This window comes from Pezoporus wallicus, unplaced genomic scaffold (assembly GCF_028554395.1).
Source record: "Pezoporus wallicus isolate ANWC-B61680 ecotype Strahan unplaced genomic scaffold, APGP_CSIRO_Pwel_v1 contig_4191, whole genome shotgun sequence".
NCBI classification, from domain to species: domain Eukaryota; kingdom Metazoa; phylum Chordata; class Aves; order Psittaciformes; family Psittacidae; genus Pezoporus; species Pezoporus wallicus.
The window spans coordinates 6,062,844-6,084,941 of NW_026641383.1; the positions used below are offsets into that span (position 1 = coordinate 6,062,844).

Here is a 22,098-nt window from a genome sequence, read left to right on the forward strand (position 1 = left end):
GTGTACCAGTACTTTATTCCCTAACCCTAAAGAGCTGCCAGTGGGTGGGCCTGAAGGAGATAGAGAGAGGCTCTTGTGCTTGCAGCCAGGAGGAACTGAGATGCAAAGGAAGATTCCAGCTTCTCTCAGGTATGAATCTGCTTGAGAGGCACATCTCCAATCTTCATCCCCAGCATTGCCCCAGTGGGGTGTGCTTCCCCTGCGCTTGGAGTGCAATACTTTTTCCAGCTTGACAACTTGAACCCAGGTTGAATGGAGGGTGCGAGATTGCTTGAACTGAAAACTCAGCATTTCCAGCCTCAGAATATATTCAAAACATAGTAAAAAAAATAGTATTTGTTTCCTTTTATCTTAATCTCCACTCCTCACTATCCATACTACCACCTGTTATTACTGCTGTCTTCCACTCCAGACCGCCCACCACAAGCCTTCCCCATCATTCTGATGGCCCAGACAAAGGAAGGGGCTCTGCCTGTGGAGCAGTACGTCTGCCCCAGCAGCACAAAGGGATTTGCAGCAGCAAAGCCAAGGTACTCACTGGCTGCATTGCTTCTCCAAGCCCTGCCAGGAGCAGAGGAGATGTAGCAAGTCACCTGGCTTTGCAGAAGGCTGGAGAAGAAGTGCAAGAGATGGTAAGCAAGCGGTTTTGAGCAAAGAAAGTCAAATAAGTTACTGGTACAATATCACCAGTTTCAGCAACTCAAGGATGGATTTGGCCCAGGGAAGCAGCAGGATTGTGGCACATGGAAAACTCAGACTCTGGGAGCCATAGTCCCATTCCCTACAACCCACGCTGACAATGCTGTGCACACACAAGGACACCGCCATTGCTCATCTGCAGTTCTCTAACTCTGTAGTAACACTCCTCAGACTAAAACCTTAATGACTGCTTGCCAAGTTCTTGTAATCACACCAAATTTCATAATTTAAACATGTTTTGAAGCTCCGGAGAAAAAAATGTACATCAGTGGGAAACAGCCATCTGGAAAGCTTTGGAGTCTTTCTTTGCTCATTTGTTTGTTTGTGATTCAGTCATTCCAGTACTGTAAGTGTATTTCAGTTATTTAATGTTAAAGTTTTTAGGTTACAACATGAGTTTTAACCAACAGATGAAGGCCCATCTCCTGCAGGGAGAATTCACCACTACGAAAGGTCAGTGATTCCCTAATGATGAACGAGGTTTCTGGCTATGCCAAAGTATGATCCATACTGTTACAACCTGTTACTTCTTCCTAATGCTTTTTGCACAATGGTTTCTTATAACGTATTTTTCTCCTGCCTCCCCAGTTGTAAGCAAGGGGCAGGGTCTTTAACATAGGGTACAAAGGAAGAGATAGAAGCAGCCTCACCACCCAGAAGCTGTTGAAAATATTATTGGTCAAATCATCAAACAAGAGGTAGTGAGATAAAATGCCTTCTAAAATATCCTCTGGAATATGCCATGAACCCAGCCCAGGTTCACTGTACATTATGTATTACAGCTCTGCCTTCATGCAAGATCAAAACTGCTTCAAGTCATCAGGTTATTCCTTCCATGTTCACACCTTTTCTTTAAATTATTTATCCTTGCTGACATAAGTTCTTGCACCATATTATTCCTCTCTTGATAAGAGTCTATGGATGTTGCATGATTCTGTTTAAAGAAAAAGTAGATTTGCAGAGTATGCTTTGATCTCAAAAAAAAAATCATTTTTTTTTTTCCACATAGCCCTGCACATTTCACACACTCCTGTTCACACTGTGTGGAAAACATCAGTTTCAGTCCTGCCAGCATCAGAAGCAGTGGACAAAGCCCTAAGTGAGATACCAGTGACTGCTTCTCAGTGCTGCTGTTTTGTTAGATAAAAATCACAAGAATATCGATATCATATTGATATTTGACTACCAGCAATAGTAAAAATGTTTTAAAAGGAAACCACAACTTGGATGTTCCTTATGGGGTGTCTTAATGTTACCTTAACCAGAAGGACAAGCCGATACTAGTTTTTCATGCTGACATTACTTTTCATATCTGATGCTGCTTCAAAGAGGAACCTCTCCACCATTAGTGAAAAGAAGACACAAAGACAGAAACTGAGGAAAATTTTCTCTCTCTTCAGTACAGGTGTTCCAAGCACTGTGTAATTGCTGCTTGTGGGGCTGGAGAAGGCTCTGCCCACTTCAGGTCCTTGCAGTCAGTAGTCAAAGAGACAGACAGACATCCTGCACTTCTCTGCCCAAAGCAGGAGGCCTTCCAGGAAATGAGGGAGAGTGGAGAAAAAGAATTAAAATCCCTCTTCCTTGCAGCAGCCAGATAACCAATGAATTCATTCTGTACCTCACAGTTAGGAGTGGCAAGAGCCAGCTAGAGTCAGGCTACAGCTCATCATTTCCAATCCAACTGCTTTTCATTCTAGCCTGGGGAGAGTTTTACTACCAGGCTTAACCTTTCTTTTACTGCCCTCCATAACTAGGATGGTCTCTTGTCCTAATTCTGGCCCTGTGCCATCTTTTTCTGGCCAGTATTGGGTTTGGGTTTTTCTGTTTGTTATTTTTCTTTAGTTGTTCTAGTTGTTTAATGAGAATAATATCAGGAGAATTGAACACAAATTAAAGTGGAGGAAAAGAGTATCAAGTGAGCCATGACAGAAAAGATGACTTTTTTGAGAAGGAAAGCAGCACAAGCAGAGGAATGGAAAGACACAGAAGAAGCAATAATGACAAGAAAGAAGACATAGTAGAAGATAAGAGATGTCAAAAAAGTGTAACCCCAAAGCAAAATAATCTGCTATAAGGAAAAAAAATGCACTGCACTGCAGGAGCAAAATGAAAAGGCAGTCAAAAGCATACACAATTTATTCCAAACCCAACCAAGAGGCCAATAAAATGTCAAATATAGAACAAAATTGACTATTCCTTTAAATGACAAGATACCTGACCTTGGAGGAGATGGCAGCAGTTTTCAGGGGTATTTTTTCCAGCCATATCTCAGGCAAAAACTGTAGGCGTTGAGTAAATTTTTAATTGAGAGCATAAATGATTTATGTGTTCACAGCAGTGTATCCCTCCTCCCTCTGGTCAAAATCCACCAGTGAAACTTCAGCAAGTAAGTCTTAATATCCAGTGCCATGTCCTTTATGCCTTCTCTGCTTTCTGGTAATACATTGGTTTGTGCCCACTGTCAAGCAAAGCTCCAAGTGAGGAATCTCTCTTTGAAAATGTATTTTACTGGAACACAGCAACCTAATCAAAATAGCTGTTTATAGCCTTAGGAGGCAAAAAAACCAACTGTTAACATTTGGATGATTCTACAATTAACATTTGTATGATCTTACATCTTAATGTGAATATATTTGAGTGCTATTGGGTGCTGCATAATAAAGAGCTGGTTACTAAACTTAGCAGCACTTCATGTAGATTAGACATTATAATTGATGCTTACAGAACAGGACCCAGAGAAACTAATTCTATGTTGCTCCAATTTCACTGGTTTAAATTAAAGAGTTACACAAAGGCCCTTTAAACCATGGAGGGGGGAGAAAAAAGTGCATGTATTCATGGATGATCGCCGTCATGTTGATTTGTTCTCTGGAAGTAAGTGGATATGCTGTTATTCCTGCCCAGAGTGAGCTCTTCCTAGTTTAGTGCCCTGTGCTGCAGTCTCTCTGCAGACTTCAGCTCCTTGCAGCATCCCTGGGTTCGGACACTTTCTCTGTTTCCTTACGTTCTGCTTCACTTCTTATACACCACCAGCATCTCAGCCTAGAACTAATTCTATGTCCCAAACAAAACCAGAATAATAATGTTCACATTGGGGTTTTTTCAGTCCTGTAGTCATCTTTTCCCAGCCTTAAGGTCTTGGTCATACCATGGGTTTTCAGTTCACAGTTCAGGAGCAATAGCAGGAGAGGTTTTTGGCCAGAGCAGCTTTGGGAGTAGTCCGCACAGCAGTCCTCCTTCAGCTGGCCTACCTAGGCAAAGAAACAACCCCAAATCCTCATGTACCAGTACAAATTCCTTTGCTTCCTTTCTCTCCCCATGCCTGTTTCTCTTCATGTTTCCTTCCTCTTATCCAGGGAGTCCAAATCTGTGCTAACATCTCCTATTCGTCCAGGCTTTAGCAATTTTCAAGTCAAAGGTCTGTCTCCATGCACAAAGTTCGGAAGAGGTGGGCCTTGTCAGGAACAGAAATACTCATGTTTTTTTGCTTGAGAGCCTGCTCAGGTACCACAAGCCTTTACCTGTCAACCTGGATAGATCCACTGGCACCATGCTATGCTTTCAGCAGGAGAGAATGCCAGAGATAGAAGGTCTGGAACTTTATATATTGGGATAGATAACCCAAATCATCCTGATATTATACTGTATGTGGGAGATAATTTACTGTATAGATGCCAGACCTTAGGCCAAGCAGCAAGATTCATACCTCCAGAGCCAGGAATGTAATTCCTCTGCAGCTGATCAATGAAAGTCTGAAGTAGATGGAACAGCTCCAGGATTGTATCAAGGTATGAAGTTGTTAACCTGTGCACAGACTGCAGCCTTGGGGTCTTCCTCCAAGTGCCACAAGCACTGGCTCCTAGAAATGCTCTTGTTCACTATTTCAGCAGAATTGGGAACAGGCTCTGCACACTGCAGTATAATTTATGTGATTAGGGAGCTCCCTAAGGAGATCAGCTCCCTCCCAGGCAGTGAAGGGGTTTAATTCGCAGCTCCCAGCTGGAATTGAAAGGCAGCATGGTACTACTATGTTATGGGTTAAAGGAACAACTTGCTGTGAAACGTGAAAAACCTCAACCTTCTCCTTCACATATCCTGCGAAGGAGTATCACAGAAGACTCTTTTTTTTGTCTATAGGGTAGGAACCCCTTGACTCTAGAATATAACTGCAGCACAAATAACCTCAGTCATCACCATCAATGAGCACTGATAATGCTAGTCTGAAATCCTGTCCAAGCTGTTCCTAGTTAAGGTGACTCATTGCAAGCAGTCTAATCTAAAATGGTATTTATCAGGAAAGCCATAAAAGCAGGAACTCCAATCATTTATGTCTGATGAAAGCAAGGAATAGATTAGATTTTTTGTGCGTGTGGAATCCCTAGTTAAATATTGGCAGAAAAGGGAGGTAAAACAACAACTGGCAGGGAAAAGCCCGTAATCAGATCTCATTAATACTGTAGGCAATTGATTTTTCACTTAGATTCCAGGGAACAACAGGAAGCTTTCTTTAAGGTGGGTAATAGAGTATCACCCATTGGAGAGGCAGAGAGAAAGGGAAATACTCCTCTATAAAAAAATACCAGCTTTCACACTTTTGGGAAGTTTGACCATTTGCTTCAGAAGTTAGTGTGAACCTCAGTGGTACAGTTTACATTGACTAGTTGAAGACTTAAGATTTTTTTCCCCTCAACTTTACATGATAAATATATATATATATATATCATTTTCACCATTTCTGAGACCTCCCCTCTCCTTTCATCATATCTGGGGAAGCATAAAGTGAAGCATTGCTCATCTCTGTCTAATCGCTTGGCCTACATTTCAATTCTCTCTTCATGCACCAATTCAGATGTTATGACTAGTGAGACAAGGAGAGAGAGGCAGAAACTATTTTCACAGGATGAAAAGGAGAAAAGAGGAAATAATTCCTCAGGTGCTACTTCATCATGCCTAAAGAGACACCAACACAGCCTGAACTGCTCTCAACTCTCAGGGTTTGCCTACAAAGGGCTGTTTTAATTCAGTGCAGTTAAACCAAGACAGACTTTTAAGTGGTTGGTGCTGACTAAGCTTAAACAAGAGTAGTACATTGTCAGAAGGGTTGTCCAAGAATATTATCAAAGTACCAGTCTGGCTGAACACACAGATATGGTTAGATGGGAAATAATGAGATTTAACCCTTTTATGGATGCAAGGCAGGTAAAGATGTCCCAAAAGACAGCTCATTATCTTCTACCTACATACTTCTAAACACATCCTCTGAAACACTGTTGGATGGCAGTAGCCTCATCACTGTGCAAAACCTGTGTGCTTTTATTCTTGACTTTAAGGATGTCATTGTAAGAAATCAGAAATCAATTATGCATGCAAATGCACACCTGCTATACATGCAGTACTGCTAGGTACATAGGCTGAGTGCTGTAGGCAGGCTCTGATAGTACAAGAGGAGGCAGATTAGTATTTATTGCACCTGAGATAACTTGCGTACAGGATGCAATTCTCACAATTGCTCTCAGGAATCCCATGACTGCACAGTGGGGCTCTCCAGTGGTGTGCCCCAACATCCTGGTTCACCACCTCCCTGCCTGCTCAAGGACACTCCCACTGAGAGTTCACATTTGGCTCTTCCCTGTGCTATATTATCAATGCAAGGAAACACAAACAGAACTCCCCCCAAAACCCCAAGTCGTTATGTTAGTCTTTATGTCTTTTATGTGAGTGGTTAATTCATCCCAATAGTCTAAATCCAAGAGCAATGCTGCCTTGCCTTACACATCTTTCTAGCTCAAAGTGCACCTTTTGTTCCTTCTAAAACCTTTTCCTATTTATACCCTGCTTCAACAGCTGTGCCTTATTCCCCATTCAACATCCATTTTCCCTTTAGAGGGATAATTAATATAGAACTCCAGGCAATAAGACATAGGTGAGAAACCAGCTTTCCTGGTGTTGCCTTTCTTAACCATTAAATTTTACAGTTTTGCCTCACATTTACATGGGAACAGGGGAATACACCTAAAATCAAAACCAAAACTAGAAAGTAATTCATTTTAATGCTATGCTAACATAGTGAAACATTGGAGGAATTGCAGAAGTCATTCTTCTGCAGAATTAGTTCATTGCAGGGATTTTAGGTACTAAAAAGCCAAGAACTGACAAAATTAGGCTTTGATGTGTCACTTTCACTTAAGTAACCACATGCTTGCCCAAGTAAATAGTTTCAAGTAGCATTTTCAGAAACCTCAGGTGCAGGAGTAGTACTTCAGAGATTTCTTTTCCCTGTCAAAGCAGTCCAGCCTGTTTGCTTTTATTTAAGCTTTCTGTATGTGCTTCCTGCTTTGTCCTGGAGGCTGCTAGCAGTCAGGTGCTTCAGCTTCCCAGTGAACCTCAGCCCTGAACTGATGGATCCAAGAGATCATACTGACCTTGAAAAAAGGCAGATAAGGGGTCCCCAGGGAGCTGTCTTCTTAGGTCTTTTGTCTGAACTGATTGTTGAACCTTACAAAGGAACTCACTCTGTGTGACTGGAAAAGGAAGTGCAGAAACTGGGGAAGACTCTGTCATTCCATTCCTGGTAGGGTTTTAAAGTCCTCAGTTCTCCAAGGACCCATAATCTGAGAGCCTTGGTGCTCAGAACAAGTTCCTCCTGATAGCTCAGAGAGCCTGCAAATGCATGCAGGTATGATGGGGCATGGGTCTCGTGAGAGCTTCTAACTGGGCACATACTGATGATTTCAGTTATTTAGTGAGACTTATGCCCATGTCCAATCACCAACCTAGGACTGAGGTCAAAGCCTCTTTAATGTATAGAAAAGCCTTTTCTTGATGATGTAATTATGTGGAGTAGCTTATTCCATATCCTTTGTGCAATGTGTGACTTCTAGCCTACTTTTGCATGATTTCCCTTTAGAGCTAAAACCCCAGTCATGATGGTGAAAAATACATTACCTTCCCCTGCCAATAACAGCACAGTGTATAAAGTATGGAATTGAAAACATTCCCACATGCAGCGCTCTATCACTCCGAGTCTTTTAATAAAATCCAGGTGATTCCACCTTTCCAACACAGCATGTGCTCACACTATATGCGTTCTGTTTGGCAGATGCTGCAAGAGAAGCCTTATGGAGGTGGACTTGCAGACAAGAGCGAGAGAAAACTGCACTTGTAGTAAAAGCATCACTTGGAGAGGATCCCTCAACTCCTAGGAGTGACCTTTGAAGTTGGAAGGACACATGGCATGGGCAGGTAAGGGAATCCCTTTGCCGATTATTTTATGGTATTTTTTGCTGTAAAGCATGCTTGTACAAAGAAAGAGCAGGTTGCAAAACTGTGTTTAAGAAGAACTGGATTTGTCAGCTCTGACAATAGCTGGGGGAAGATTTAAATAAAAATAATAGGTGTTTTTCCTCTCTAATGTCTATAATTAGTGGATAAAGCATAAAACCCAGCACATCATTACTCTGCCTCTCTCCACTGGGGAAAAAAATATCAACAAAGAAGAGAAAGCATGCAAAGCCAGTGTTCTGTTAGCTCATTTTAAGAGCCTGGTTCCTGTTCAGTATGCGTTTAGCAGCGATGCATTCAAATGAATAATTTAGAGCTTTGATGACAACTTTTCAAGAGCAGTTTTATCAGTGTCAGACAGCTTCCCCTTTTTAACCATCTGAACACAAGACAGGAATCACCACTGACATTAGTATTTTTGGCTTGTCTTCCTACTGGTTGGATAGGAAAGACCCATTTTTTTTTCCTGGTGTTGAATTAGCATTCTTACTTTTAGAACCTCCTGATTGTAAATGCTGAATCAAATGTATTACCATAAAAGAAAGAAAAGTCCTGCCTTGTACCAGCACTGCTAAAGTCGCAAAGCCAGACACCCCTGGGAAATGTTAGAATTGTGTTTGCATCGTCTTGAGTTTGCAGGTTATTACTTCTGTGCTCTTAGGCAGAGACAGCAGCATTACCAGTAGCAACAAGCCTGCTTACAACAGACCCAGTGATGCCACATTTACTCACTCAGATGCTGAAAGCAGGAACCCATCCCTGCTCAAAGTGTTTCGCTGCTTTGACAGTACTTTTGGTGGCAGTTAGACATATGTGAGCAAGGATTATTTTAAGGACTGGTATATTCAGCTGCACACAACTGCTCTGTCTTCTGGTATACACACTGATAGCTTCACAGGGGATGGTTTTCAATTAAGCACAATGTCAAGCCCTTTTTGTTCTGGGTGTATGGAGCTAGCGGGTGTAAGCAGCTCACCTTGCCCTGCATGAAATATCTCAGCTGAAAGCAAAACCAGCTCCAACCTGGTAAGAATTTTTCCCATGCCTGTGGGGTTTTTTTCAGGTTGTGGCTTACAATTTGGCTTTGTTGGGGGAAGATATTTAGATTAAAAACCACTTTGAAATCAAGAGATCAGATAAAACCCAGAATATCACTAAACAGTTAGTATTCCCTTCCACATGCTCATGGGAGATTACAGCTTTCTCTTCAAACCTTATTTTTCCCTCTAATCAACACTATTTTATGTAGGTGCACACCCTACCTAAGGTGCCAGGCTGCACAGTGTTCTATTGGATTCAGTAATAGACTTAAATTTAGTGATTTTCTGATTGGAAATAACGGCATTTATGCATGTGCCCTTGTACCAACTCCCAAGCCACCACCTGGCTCTCTTGATAATATGATGTTCCTGATGCACATTATCTCAGAGGTCAAAGCAAAAGGAAAGGTGTTACACAACTCTCCAGAACAAATCCTGCAAGGGGGAGATCTCAGATAGGCACAAAAATGTTATAGCCTAATCTTGAGACATCATCTGCTGAGTCCGTACACGCTTTAAATGTATACAGCACTCCCTTACAGGTATTACTTGTAGCGGTTACTTATAGCCAAGACATCTGCACTTCTCCAGTATGCTTAGCATAGTCATTGGGATGTCTGGACCCAACAACAGTGAAGAGCAGTGGACTTATGGACTGAACTGGGGGAAATAGGAGCTCATTCTTATCTTTGACATTACATGGGGTTTTTAATGGCTTATGTTACTATGTGAGTCACCTGCAAAGGCAAATACCTAAAGATGGCGATCTAAATCCACAAGCAGCTGAGCACTGCCAGTTGGCTTGTATTCAGAATTCTGCTTCCCCTACAGACCCAAGTTTAAAATTTAATTTCTTGGTGGGTTGATAGTTATATCTGACAATTATGCATTAAGTCTTCTATCAGAGAGGCCGTTGTGAAGAAGTGAAGGCTAAAACTGTGTCACCACAACAGTCTATGTGTGAGCACAGAGTAAGCTGGAGCTACAAGAGCCAGCCTAAAAGTAGCTTGGGTACCAAAACAGACATTAGCCTGTGCTGGGCTCCCTGCTACTGTGGCCAAGCACATCCCAGTAGCCAACCTTACTCCTGCCTCCCTGTACTGCAGCCCAGTCATTTGTGTGACTGCAATGCAAGAGCATGACAAGGCTGGTGCTGCCTTCGTGGAAAGGGAGAACCTGTGCAGCTGCAAACAGCTGGCACAGCCTGGAACACAGAACTAATGTTAAGGAGCTAAGTCAGCTAATGAGCATTACTGGGGACGAGAACACCTTTAGGCTTCTCCCCTCTCCACCCCCACATCTGCAGGTCTAAGCCTCTTCCTGTAGCGCATTGCATGCAACTGCACATGAAAGCTTTCAAGAGCTGGAAATTATTTGGTTTGCTTGAGAGGAAAGGCTTTACTAACACTAGCCAGGAACTGTGATGAGATTTTGTCTACCAGGGAACTGCAGGGCTAGAAATCAATGGACCAAAATTGTTGTGACCAGAAATTAGACTCACTTAATAAAAAAAAATTCATTAAGACAAGCTATGCCTCACATCACACTGTTGCATGACTGACTTAACCCTGTTATTTCCTTTCTGCTTTCTCTCAGAGTGATCCCTCTAGAATAAAACATTTATGTAGTGTCATTGGTAAAAACTCTGAAAGAGAAAAAAGTACTGGCAGTCCTTTCTGGTGAAGCACTTACTAATAAAAGCTTTAATTCAAATGTTGTTGAAAAACTTAACAGAAAATTATCAAACTACAAATGTGTGCATAAAATCACTATGCAACACCTGCAGCAGTTGCTTTTAAGGAAGCTTTGGTGGGTACACTTTACAATAATTCTTTTCCTTATTCCTTCCCCCATAAACATCAATTGTCCCACATTTGCACTGGTTGTAGTCAAATACTTGAAAAGATTTTCTTACCAACACCATGCTAGGATTTGTCCTGCAAAACTGATCTGAAGATGAAGTGAGAAGCTTTATGAACTAGCATAAACAATAGCAGGAGTGTATGAAATTGCAGAGCAAGGGGAAAGACAGGAGTAGATGACTGGATTACTGATAGAGCTGGGGAGCTCTTGAGGAGTGGGAGAGTGCTGCAAAGTATCAGCATCAAGTAAACTCAGTGTAGCCTATGCTAATATGCCTTTCTTCAGAAGAAGGGTAGAGCCGCAAAGCCCTACTCACAGGAATCAGCATAGTGCTGCTGGCACCTCTGACTAATTTAGGCAAATAGAAGAAAGTAAGCCAGATACAAGGACACAATTCTTTCACTGCTTTTATCTTCCTTTCAAACTGATAACCTTGGGATGGCAAATGAGAGTTGGCAGAAGCACCACCAGGCTGTGGTACAGTCATCTGGTTACCTTTGCCGTATGCACATTTTTATGAAGCACGTTGAAGGGGGGTGATTTTTCTTTTCTTCCTTTCCCCTATTTTTACATCCAAACAGAAATATCCTACAGTTAGTACTCATCCCAGCAAGAATAACAGAACATACATTTGCAGGTAGTGGAGTAAAAGAGCTTTGGTCTACATAGATATATATATGTATGTATGTATTGCTGGCAATCAGCAGAAAGCCTGAATTGTCTGTTTCCTCATAAATGCTCACCCACAAGCTCAGATTTCACCTGAACACACTGCATGGTGCACAAACTTGCCTACCCCTCAGGCAGAGCTATATAATAAGAGGTTCACTGCCAGCAGACTGAAACTCAGTTTAACACCTATTTGCCCACACAGACCTCAACTAGCAGCAAAGGGGAATGAAGGCAGCTGCTGTGCTGCCCTGTTGATCCAGGAACTGATAGTGGTCATTTTTATCTTACTGCAAAGTAAGTGCAAAACACAGAGATCATTACAGTTGTTCCTAGAGTGGGAGGCAGAGGTGTGTTGGTGTACAGGGATGTGAGGCTGAGCAAGGGGTATGTAGGATATGTAGGCCAGGGACTGAGCAAGTGGTTCCCTTTGATCTAGAAGCTGAGAGATGCTAAATGATCCTACAGTCTGGTCATAACCCTTGGTAGCAGGGAAGGAAGAGACTAAGAAAGAAGAAATCCTCTTCTGACAAGGGAGATGTGCTGTTGCTATCAAAATATAATAATTACAGAAAATCAATAGGTACTGGGATTTTAGTTTTTGAAGGCACAGAGGCCCAGAGCTATGTAACAGTGGTTGACTTAGAATCATAGAATCATAGAATAGTTAGGGTTGGAAAGGACCTTAAGATCATAGAGTTCCAACCCCCCTGCCATGGGCAGGGACACCTCGCACTAAACCATGTCACCCAAGGCCTCGTCCAACCTGGTCTTGACTTCCACTGCAACTTGTTTCAAACTGGAGTTTTAAGAGCACCATTCTTTATGCAGGTCTTTCAAATTCAAAGAATGGCTGGGACTAAGTTGCATTTAAAGCTTGACTACAAGTCATTCATCTGCATGTCACACATGTTTGGTAGACAAGATCTCATTGCATTACATTGGGTTTTGCCTTTCTGATTTAAGCAATAGCAGATCTTTCCTAGGAAACCAACAGAATTTAACCAGTGCTGAATTTGAAATGACATCAAAGAAACTTTTACAAGAAAAAAAGAGAAGAAATCCTTTGATTAAAGTTACCAGCTTAAAATGATTTGTTCACAGTTCATCTACGGAAGGGAAAGCCCCCATAAAAGCAACCTACAGTAGAAAGTGTATGTGTATAATTTGAATAGGTGCCATTCAAAGCCAGACAGAGAAAATGAGAGGCTACATGCTCTTCAAGCCCTAACCTCAAGCCTCAACTGCTTCCAATCTCAGCACAGCTGGAGGCTTCTTGCTAAATTTACAAGAGTAAAGCAGTGAACAACCAGGAAAATTAAAGCAGCGTAATGAGACTTCAGGTTTAGCAATCCAGGGCTGAGAGCAGAGCAGCTCACCACCTCTTTGAGACCAGTCTCACCAAGCATCACAAACCCAGTCAAAATAGAGATGTCACTAAGTGGTTCCATTTCTGTTTGGAAGAGTTAAACAGCCAGAATTGTATTTAATTGTACTTTTGAAAGAGAGCTACAAACTGGCTACAAATTCGATCTGAAACTGAAACGCTGTGTTCTGGTTTGTTTTCCGAGTGTCTATAGATGTTGCACTTCTAAGTGAATTGTAAAAAGTATTGGTGAAACGTAGCAAAGGTTTTGAGACAACTTCAGTGAAGCAGTGCTGCTGGATCAGTGAGGTTATGGCACATTTCCTGAAGGACAGCTTAAAACATTGGGTAGGACTTCCCCCAAATGCCAAATCCTGTTGACATTCTAGATTATCTAAGCGTATCTCCCTGCTTTGAAAACAACAACAAAAAGCAGACAATTCTGAATATTTTGCCTGTTTAGACTTCAGTTTATCAAAAAAGCTCCATTTAGGGTGATATTTCTGAAGTGGGTATTGAAAAAATCCTGAGGCTCCCCACTTTCTCATGAAATGAATACCACGTGTTAGTCACCCTTCCCAGCTCTATAAAAATCAAGTCATAAATCTGGCATCTCTGTTCACTCTCCTGATTACAGTATATAGCACTGATAGACAAAGCAGGCCTTTTTTGCTAAGTTGCTGTCTGGAGAAGCTTGTGAGGGTGACTGTAGTTATGTAGATAAAGCCTCTAACTCCACATTACTATATAGTGAGAAAAGAAAAGAAATTAAGAGCTGTCAAAGTGTGGAGTACAAGATACACCTTGCATTAGCATTTCTGAGCTAAAGAAATGGGCTATCAAGATTTAGGTGGCATACTATTCTGCATTCTATTAAAAAAGTATCATTATCATTAGAGAACATTTAACATAAATCCTTCCTACGGATTCCCTGCAGGAATAAGGTGGCCTAGCTATCAAAGCCTTGATTGATTCAATAAAACATACTCCTTTTTCCTTTAAAATGGAGACAGGGCACCTACTTCTACCATCTCCGTGGTTCAGCTGCCACTGCACAAATGTTTCTTTATAGCCAAGGAGTACCTGGGCACTACTGCATGTCCTTATGTACAATGGTCTCCATTCACATACCTGGTGAGAAAGAGCAAACAGAGACACAAGCAATGGCTAAACACACAGAAACTTATGCAAACTCCCACAGACCATTTCCCCCCCCCCACCAGGATTTTCACGTAACAACCTGTTTGCAGACACATGAAGGAAGTCAAAACAAGAGCAGGATTTGCTGCTTTATCTCTTCTCTTTGCAGCCTTGCTGGAGAGAAAGGAGAGAATCAGGGTCTCACAATGTATGGCTGTAAAAACAGCTTTACTTGTTCTCCAAATGTTTTTGCTTCTCATTTATGGCTCATGAAAATGCTGTGCCAGATACACACGTTCATCTCTCATTCCTTACATGGTGCCACCAGGAGCATGAATGCTCCTTAGACCTATTGAACATCTGTGGTTTGGGGCATGTTGCGCAATGGGCAATCCAGCAGATCTTCTGGATCTGGTCCAAGTCAGAGATTCCCCCTGGCAGCACACCTCTGTGGCAGTCCTTGGGGTGATTTAAAATAACGTGTATAGGGTGAGAAGGTCTTATTTATCAGCATTTCAGTGAGTACCAACCTAACTAACGATCCCTAAATTAGATGTTCAAATACCCCTCTGGGGTCAGGGAGACTGTTCAGTTGAGCAAAGCTTGTGCACGAGAACTGCAGCGTAAGATCCTGCTAATTGCAATGAGAGCAGACTTGGCCCAAAGGAAGAGATGTACCAAAAGCATTTAAGATTCTTAGGGCAGGAATTGTGTCCTTGTGTGAAATCACCTGTAAAGTATTCTCCAAATACAGATATGCAAGAGGAATGAGTGAAACACAAGCACTGGTGGCATCCAGACAATATAGCTATCACCCAGCAAGCAGGCTATCATCTTATTTTCTCATACCCAGTCCGCTGTGTTACAGCCCTCCTTTAACATTAGCACACCAATTCTTCCAAAGGAGGCCTTCCACCAACTGTGCATCAAAAACTTGCTTTGTGAAAGTTGTGATGCTGTTTCTGATACAGAAATCAGAAACCCAATGGGGAGAGAAATGCAGCTGAGGAATGACATTGCTGTAACATGTCTACTTTTTAGTGCATAACTCTGATCAGCTCATAAATAGCGCACACTGAAGAGCAACATCAACAGATGTTCACCACTGACTCTTTAAATGCACATTACCACAACAGATAGGCTGGATGTAACTGCATTACGAACTGGAACAGAGCACTCCCATTCCCGCAGCTTTCACAACATGGCTATAAGAAAATAAATTGCAGCGTAGGAAAGTGGCAAGTTGGGGTCTGTATTTAGAGGAGGAGGAGGCGGCAGATAACTGCGTGAAACATTTAGTGCTTTGCGCTGAGAGTGTGTTACGCTGTGAAACTCTGCCCTGTTTTTCTCTAAACAGCTATGCATAAAACAGCAGCCTGTCTTAATGCACTCCAAACACAGACCCTCTCCGATTTAAATACACCTAAACCTTGTTTATGAACAGCATCTTTCTGCTTAAGATTAAAAAGCATCCTAAGTATTAATCCTGCATTCTTCCCTGGGTTTAAAGGAAAGAAAATACGTAGCAAAAAAAGATACTCACTAACCAACATCAGTGCCAGGCTGGCTACAGAATTGCTTTCTATATGTCTCTGATAATTCAAGCATCATTTGTACTTGGGAAGAAATGTGAATGGTTGGTTACTTTGAGACAATACTTGCCTCTCTGCCTTTGGAAACCATTTGTCCTCTTAAATCATTTATCCCTGGTGCTGTGCTCAGTTGATGGTACCATACATCAGCTCATCTCGAAAGAGAAGAGCTATATAAAGTTCTTTGAGTGGCACTTCCCCAGCACAGGACTCTCACACCTTGTCCTGTGGCTGTGACATCGATACAATCCAGCACCCTCTTTGCATTTACCAAACCTCAGGGAAAGCTGGCAATTTCCATTTGCCCCCTAAATTACCAGACCTACTTTCCTTTAAAAACTCTGATCCTTGCATCCCTTCCCACCCCCTCATACACTGCAGTTTCTATAATCGTCACCTTATGTAAGAGACCCAGAACCAGGAACAGTTATTTATCAGTGTTTGCGTACCCTCGCTTTCTCCCTGGAGAGCACCAAAATAGCCTAATAGATCCCTGTCTGATCCACGTGGGCCACTGCACATCCTTGTGCCCAGTGGCATCTGCCATCACCTGGTACCAACTGTCCCCATAAGGGGAGTGATGCTGAGGACAGAGAAAACAGGTTCATGCTGCTGGTACCATAAGGACTGTGCTCCAGTGTTCCCCCTCTGCTCATGGCAGAGGTCCTGTGTGACACAGCAGGCAATGGGGTACCCTGCTCCACTGATGCTCTGGGTTTTGCTCAACAGGAAAGATACAGGAAAACAGGAGGGAGCATCCATGGCCTCAGAACCACTGCAGCACACAAGTGTGCATGCAGGCGGAGAGCTGGTCTGCCTTCTGACTTCACCCCAGGAGCCCATTCCTCTCTTTTGTTGTTTGCCAGTCGATTTTCAGGTGGCTCTTTTGCAGCATTGTCACTCAGCTGGTTTCTAACTGACCTGGCAGGTTTTTACTGCTCTCTTCCTGCTTGCTGGCAGAACAACAAAGTCTGGGGGATTTATGCGTCCCGGCTCCCACACAGGAGCTGTGAGCAAAGCCTCCTCCTGAGGAAAGGAAGTTTTTGCTGACAGATGCTTCTGAAGTGTCCCTGTGTATTTAGGCCCTGATCCATCAAAGCACTGGAGCTCAGCCTTAGGCACATCCATATTACTGTCACCAGGCTATGTAAAGTAAGGTTGGTGTTTAAGTCTTTTGTGGGCTTAAAGCTTCGGTTTATTGTCCTGGCAGCTCATGCAGTCATTATGTGGCCTACAGTGCTCTAGGTTGATGATTTACAGAACAGCAAAAAAAAAGTTTGCAGCATGCACGTATTTCTGCAGTGTACAAGAACAGAATAACTTGCTTGATCCATTCTAGGGGAGGGCTTTTACAAGGAAACATGTGTTTACCCTTTGTGCTTTCATCACAAAGTTTATGGGCCCAGTACAATTTTCCCCTGTACAAAGCACCAACAGGCTGGAGCTGCTCCAGAGAAGCCCTGTTAGTGCCTGTTGGACACCATGCAGGGTGCTGGAGCTGGCAGCAGCCTTACAGAGATAGATGCCTTCTCCAAGATGTAGTCACTGCTTCAACCCACTCCTTGTCTTGCTGATTTGTTTCACTGCAAACTTTTGTTTGTTTTTAAAATCTCCATTGACTTTGTCACAAGAAGTTCCTTTGTGAAAAGCAGATGGGAACTAGTGTTATTCCAGAAAGCTGGAGGGGTTTCTAAAGAGGCCAGACAAGGTTGTCAACAATCATCTAGTTTGCAATAAAACCACTTTTCTGTTTTAAAACAAGAAAAAAGTTTGGGTTTATTGTATAGAAACCTCAACTTCTTATCAGTGAGCAGACTTCGGTACAGACAAACCAGCACCCAAGCTTGAGCTTTGCATTACTGGCATCCTCCAACAGCTTTATTCTTTGGGCAAGCCATTCCTTCAATGAGCTGCTGTAGCATGGTGCTCTCAAAAGCTGATCATCCCTGCCCCGTGCCAGACCACCTTCCTTCTGTTTCTCTCCTTTTTCTGCAGAAATGAACCCCAAAGACTGTACAAGCCAAATTAAAAGACCTTATTTTAATAACTTGCCAGACAGACAAAATTAGTTTTGCTGATAAGGGAAATCCGCTTGTTTTCTGAAAGAGAGATGGGAAACAGCCATGCCAGCTCAGGGTATCGCACGCAGCCAGGACTGGAAATAGCAGCACTCAACCCCAGAGTTCATCTGTGAGCCACTTCTTCAATAAAATAACCCAAACAATTTCCTGATGCTTCCCTAATTGCCTCTCTCTGAAGTTCTTCTCCTCCCTCTTTGGCTTTTGAAGAAGAGTAGTGCAAGTCCGTTTCACCTTTCTTCTCTTCAAGAACTACGTTGCTCTTACTGACAGGGTTGAAAACTCACCTCAGGTTTTTGCTGAAGAAGTTAGACTTCTTGACTGTATTATTTGCTCACCTTCCACAGTGCTGCCATATAGCCATAATCAATAAATAGACTTTTTTACATTTGAAATGTAAAGCTGCCTGGTGTCATCATCACATAATTTGTGTTATAATAATGCTCAGTTTTCACCTGACCTTTAGAAATCAGCAGATTCAATTACTTGTAGCATTTGCTGAAGATCCTCCAGGGATCTCACCATAAATTATACTGTATTCTACAAATAGATATGACAACACTAATCAGCAAATTAAATGACAGTGATCATTCCTGCAGAGATACTCAAACATCTGATTGAGCTGGTACATCAGAACTACGCAGCCCACAGCTTCAGTCTGCAATAGATACTGTTCTCATGCATAGGAAATGCTGACCTTGCAAGCAGGAACCTGTAGGTTACTTAAGATGCCTGATAAAAGAAGAGAGAAAAAGGCTGATGCCTCGAAGCAAATGATAATGGACATTGATGGATGGTGTCTCCAGTCCATTAATATTTTGCTATGATGTTGCCACCCATTTGATTTTACACAATTATTTCCAGACTGACCAGGGCTGTACACTTTCTAATAGCCCCTTTTACCCCAGCAGGAGAGCTGTTACTGCCCCAGCACCAAGATGCTGCCTCCCTCCAGGCAGCTCTTGCCAGATGGACCTAAGGCAATAATACCTCCTGGAGGTATACTCAGTAGCCTACTTAACAGCCATTTCACAGTGGATGAGGATCAGACCTTATCCCATCTCCACCCTCATTGCCCTGTCAAGTTGCAGTGTCTTTACTTGTCAAAATCATGCTGCTGCGCTGTGCCCCATGTGTTGCCTGCACAGCATAGTGAGAGCAAAAATGCTGAGCAGAAAGGAAGACTTTCAGTGCAGAAGACCTTCTACAGGTCATAGAACAAAGGAGACCATAGCTGGGACCAGGCCTGTAAACCTTTGGCAGAGAAAAAACGTAGAGGAACCGCAGGCCATGGTGTGGCTTTGCTGGGAAGGTCAGCCACATGAGCACTGAGGCATGTTCTGTACTTGCAGGCAGTGTCACCTTGATTCAGCCCCATCCTCAAGCTTTTCATTAGAGGCAGGAGCTGCAGGAGGTGGGGGCAGCGTGGAGGTGAGAGGTGCGATTACATCCTCTACCACAAGCTGTTATTTTGACAGCTCTATTACAGTCATATAGAAACAACTCCTGGGAAGTGTAAAGCACTGCAAAAAAAGTCAGGGAAATCAGCTGTCCTGCAATATGCCAGCTTTCACTGAGGAACAGGACTAGACGCCAATGAGGAGATAGTGATGGGCTCTTTCTCTGGCTTTTTCTTTGGCCATAGCTGGTTACTGTTCACCTGAAAGTGAAAGTGAACACCATGTCTGCTCTTACTTCTGTCTGGTTATGCATAGAATCATAGAATAGTTAGGGTTGGAAAAGATCTTAAAATCATCTAGTTCCATCTCCCTGCCACAGGCAGGGACAAAATCCATCTGATGTTTATTTCATAGCAGCCCTTTATCCCAGCAGATTCATTTTTTCATATGAACATGAAGACCTCAGCCCCAGCTGAGGGGAAGGGACAAACAGCCTTTTCATGAGCTGCCTTTCTTAGAAAAAAGCCAAACAGCTCATCCCAGGATTCACTAGCTATGCTCAGTTGAACTTTCAGCTCTGCTTCCATGTGAAGTAGTACAGATTGTAGAAGACAGTGCAGTGATTTCCTACCCTGAGTGTCACTGATACCAAGTCCTCATGTGCTGTGCATGTCCATGCCAGGACTTCAGTCACAGCTTTTGTGAATGCAGATGCATTTTGTAGTTTAACAGAGGTGTCACATCTTGTACAGACCAAGACATCTCAAAAACCACAGCAACCATCAAAGAAGCATGACACAGTCTGCAGCCACCTCTGCAATAGCAAATAGAGCCACATGCTCAGCCCAGCACATGGCTACATCAAGGCAGCCCTGCTGGGACCCAAACTACATTCTCCCACCATTCTGCTCCTTCGGAAGCCTGTATCACCACCTGGAATGGTTGGTCACCAGAAGAGCTCTTTGCTCTGCACACCTGTGGGTGATAGAGATCCAACTTCCTAATCCAGCAACATGCTGGGAACAGATACAGCCAGTCAGTCTAACAGCAAAAATTCAGTATTAAATGTCTTCTTACTTTTCTTTCTCTTATAACCTGCACATAGTGCTTCATCAGATAACCCAGTGTGAACAATGCTGTTCATTTATATTGCCTCCTTGGCATCCTCCAGAAACATGTATGCAGTTTTCTTATTTACCATTCCTCCCACGTTGGGGAAAGAAAGCTCAGAACTGCTGATGGAGGAGATTCACACTCCCTTCCAGCTCCTGGTGGCAGTTGCTCAACAGCAACAATTTGTAAGGCAACATGAGAGGCAAATGCATATTACAGAGCCCTACACAGAAGAAATGCCTGTCAAGTACTCCAGAAATTCATTGTGACTTTGGTACGTTCTTGTTTGACAAGAGGTATCCTGTAAAGTTTAGATTTCATCTCTCATTATTGCAAATTATTCTCCCAGCTGAGGTGCCTTTTCTCTTAGGCAATACACTGCAAATTGGTGCTGCACTCTGGCAGTCAAGGGAGGCTCAATCAGCATCTCCCTTCTGTCAAGGGAATGCCTTTGAGGGCTTTGCTTTGCACCTGACACTTCTTGTGAAGGGGCCCTCACAGCAAAAGGGAAAGCTTTCAACCTAAGGAGCAGCACCCGAGTGCTGCTAGCAGGAAGCATCCTCACTAGCATCTTAGAGAAGCTTTAACCACTGCATAGACTGACACACTTAATCCTTTTTTTTTTTCCACTTACAAACCAGTAACACCATCAAATGCTTCCAGAGGAGATGAGGGTGCAACAGACACAATGGTAGGAAGCAACACTGCATCCTGCTGCAACAACTCTACATGCCAGCAGATGGTGATTTCAATTTAAACCAAAACATGATTCCATTCATTTGTACTTTCACTTACTTACCCATAAGCATTCAAAACCTACATGTCTGATGCTGGTATCCAGGTTGCACTACCAGGAGCTTTCATGGTGCCATGGAGGAAAAATTACAATCACTGCAAAACAACCCAACTTCTCCTTGAAATGGTGAACATGCCTTTGGAGCTACTACTTATACCCATCTGGAACTGATGAGGGTCAATAGCTCCACCCTATCCCACATATGAGTCATCAGAATTGACTCACTCTCCCCTATCTCCTTTACCAGGTGGCCTCAGAAGGTGCCTGTAGGTATGTGGTGGCTCTTCCTGCCCTGCTAACATATGTGCCAAAAGTACATGTCTTGCTGTTGCCCTCATCCTGTCACTTGCTCCTTCTGGTGCTTTGACACCCAGGTATTCCCATTCACACTTGTCCTAGTGCTTCTACTGCCACTTCTGCAGGTGTGCACCAGGCCTGCAGCACCACCAGCAGTTTCATCCCATGGAGGGCTATGCTTTGGCATGGATCTGCTGCTTCTTTAGGTTATCCTGTGCTATTGCATGTTAGTCAGATGCTCAAATGTAGCATGTTGATGAGGTGGGTGTATGTCTCTTAGGCAGAAGTTATGATTTTGCTGCTAAAGCAGGCCTAATAAAGAATGAGGCTCTGTGCCCACTTTTGACTATTGAACCCACATTGCACAGCTGGAGAAGCCATACAGATAGCTTCTGCTATGCTTAAGCACTACATCTGTAGTGACATTATCATTTCACTTCTAACAACACACTTCCAAGTGCTGATGCCAACCTCAGCTGATGGCACTGTCACCACGTTGAAGTGCCTTCAGTGTTTTAGAGTGCCATAAAGTGGCACTTGTGGTCTCAAAGTTTCATTTTTCATGTGTACCTGCTGGTAAACCCTGATTCCTTCCTTCCCAAACTTGCTTTCCTTGGAGCCCTACAGGAAGCTACAGTTTTGCTAAGGAGCACTATCAGCCTCTGTACTCCTCACAGGACAGCTCAGGTCTGTGGGCTCCTGTGGGCTCCTGTTAGGGTAGGTCTGACTATGCCTCATGGGGAGTAGTGGCCTGTCCTAGGGAT

At 43.0% G+C, this 22,098-nt stretch overlaps 1 long non-coding RNA gene across 1 annotated transcript; it reads right to left on the reverse strand.

Moving 5' to 3' along the window:
* Nucleotides 1–2,093: 2,093 nt before the first annotated feature.
* Nucleotides 2,094–21,149, reverse strand: LOC130606865 (uncharacterized). Its single transcript, XR_008974090.1, has 3 exons — nt 21,041–21,149; nt 13,941–14,049; nt 2,094–2,230 (listed from the first exon to the last, which is right to left on the reverse strand). It is a non-coding gene; the product is annotated as an uncharacterized LOC130606865 (long non-coding RNA).
* Between the last annotated feature and the right edge of the window lie 949 nt (nt 21,150–22,098).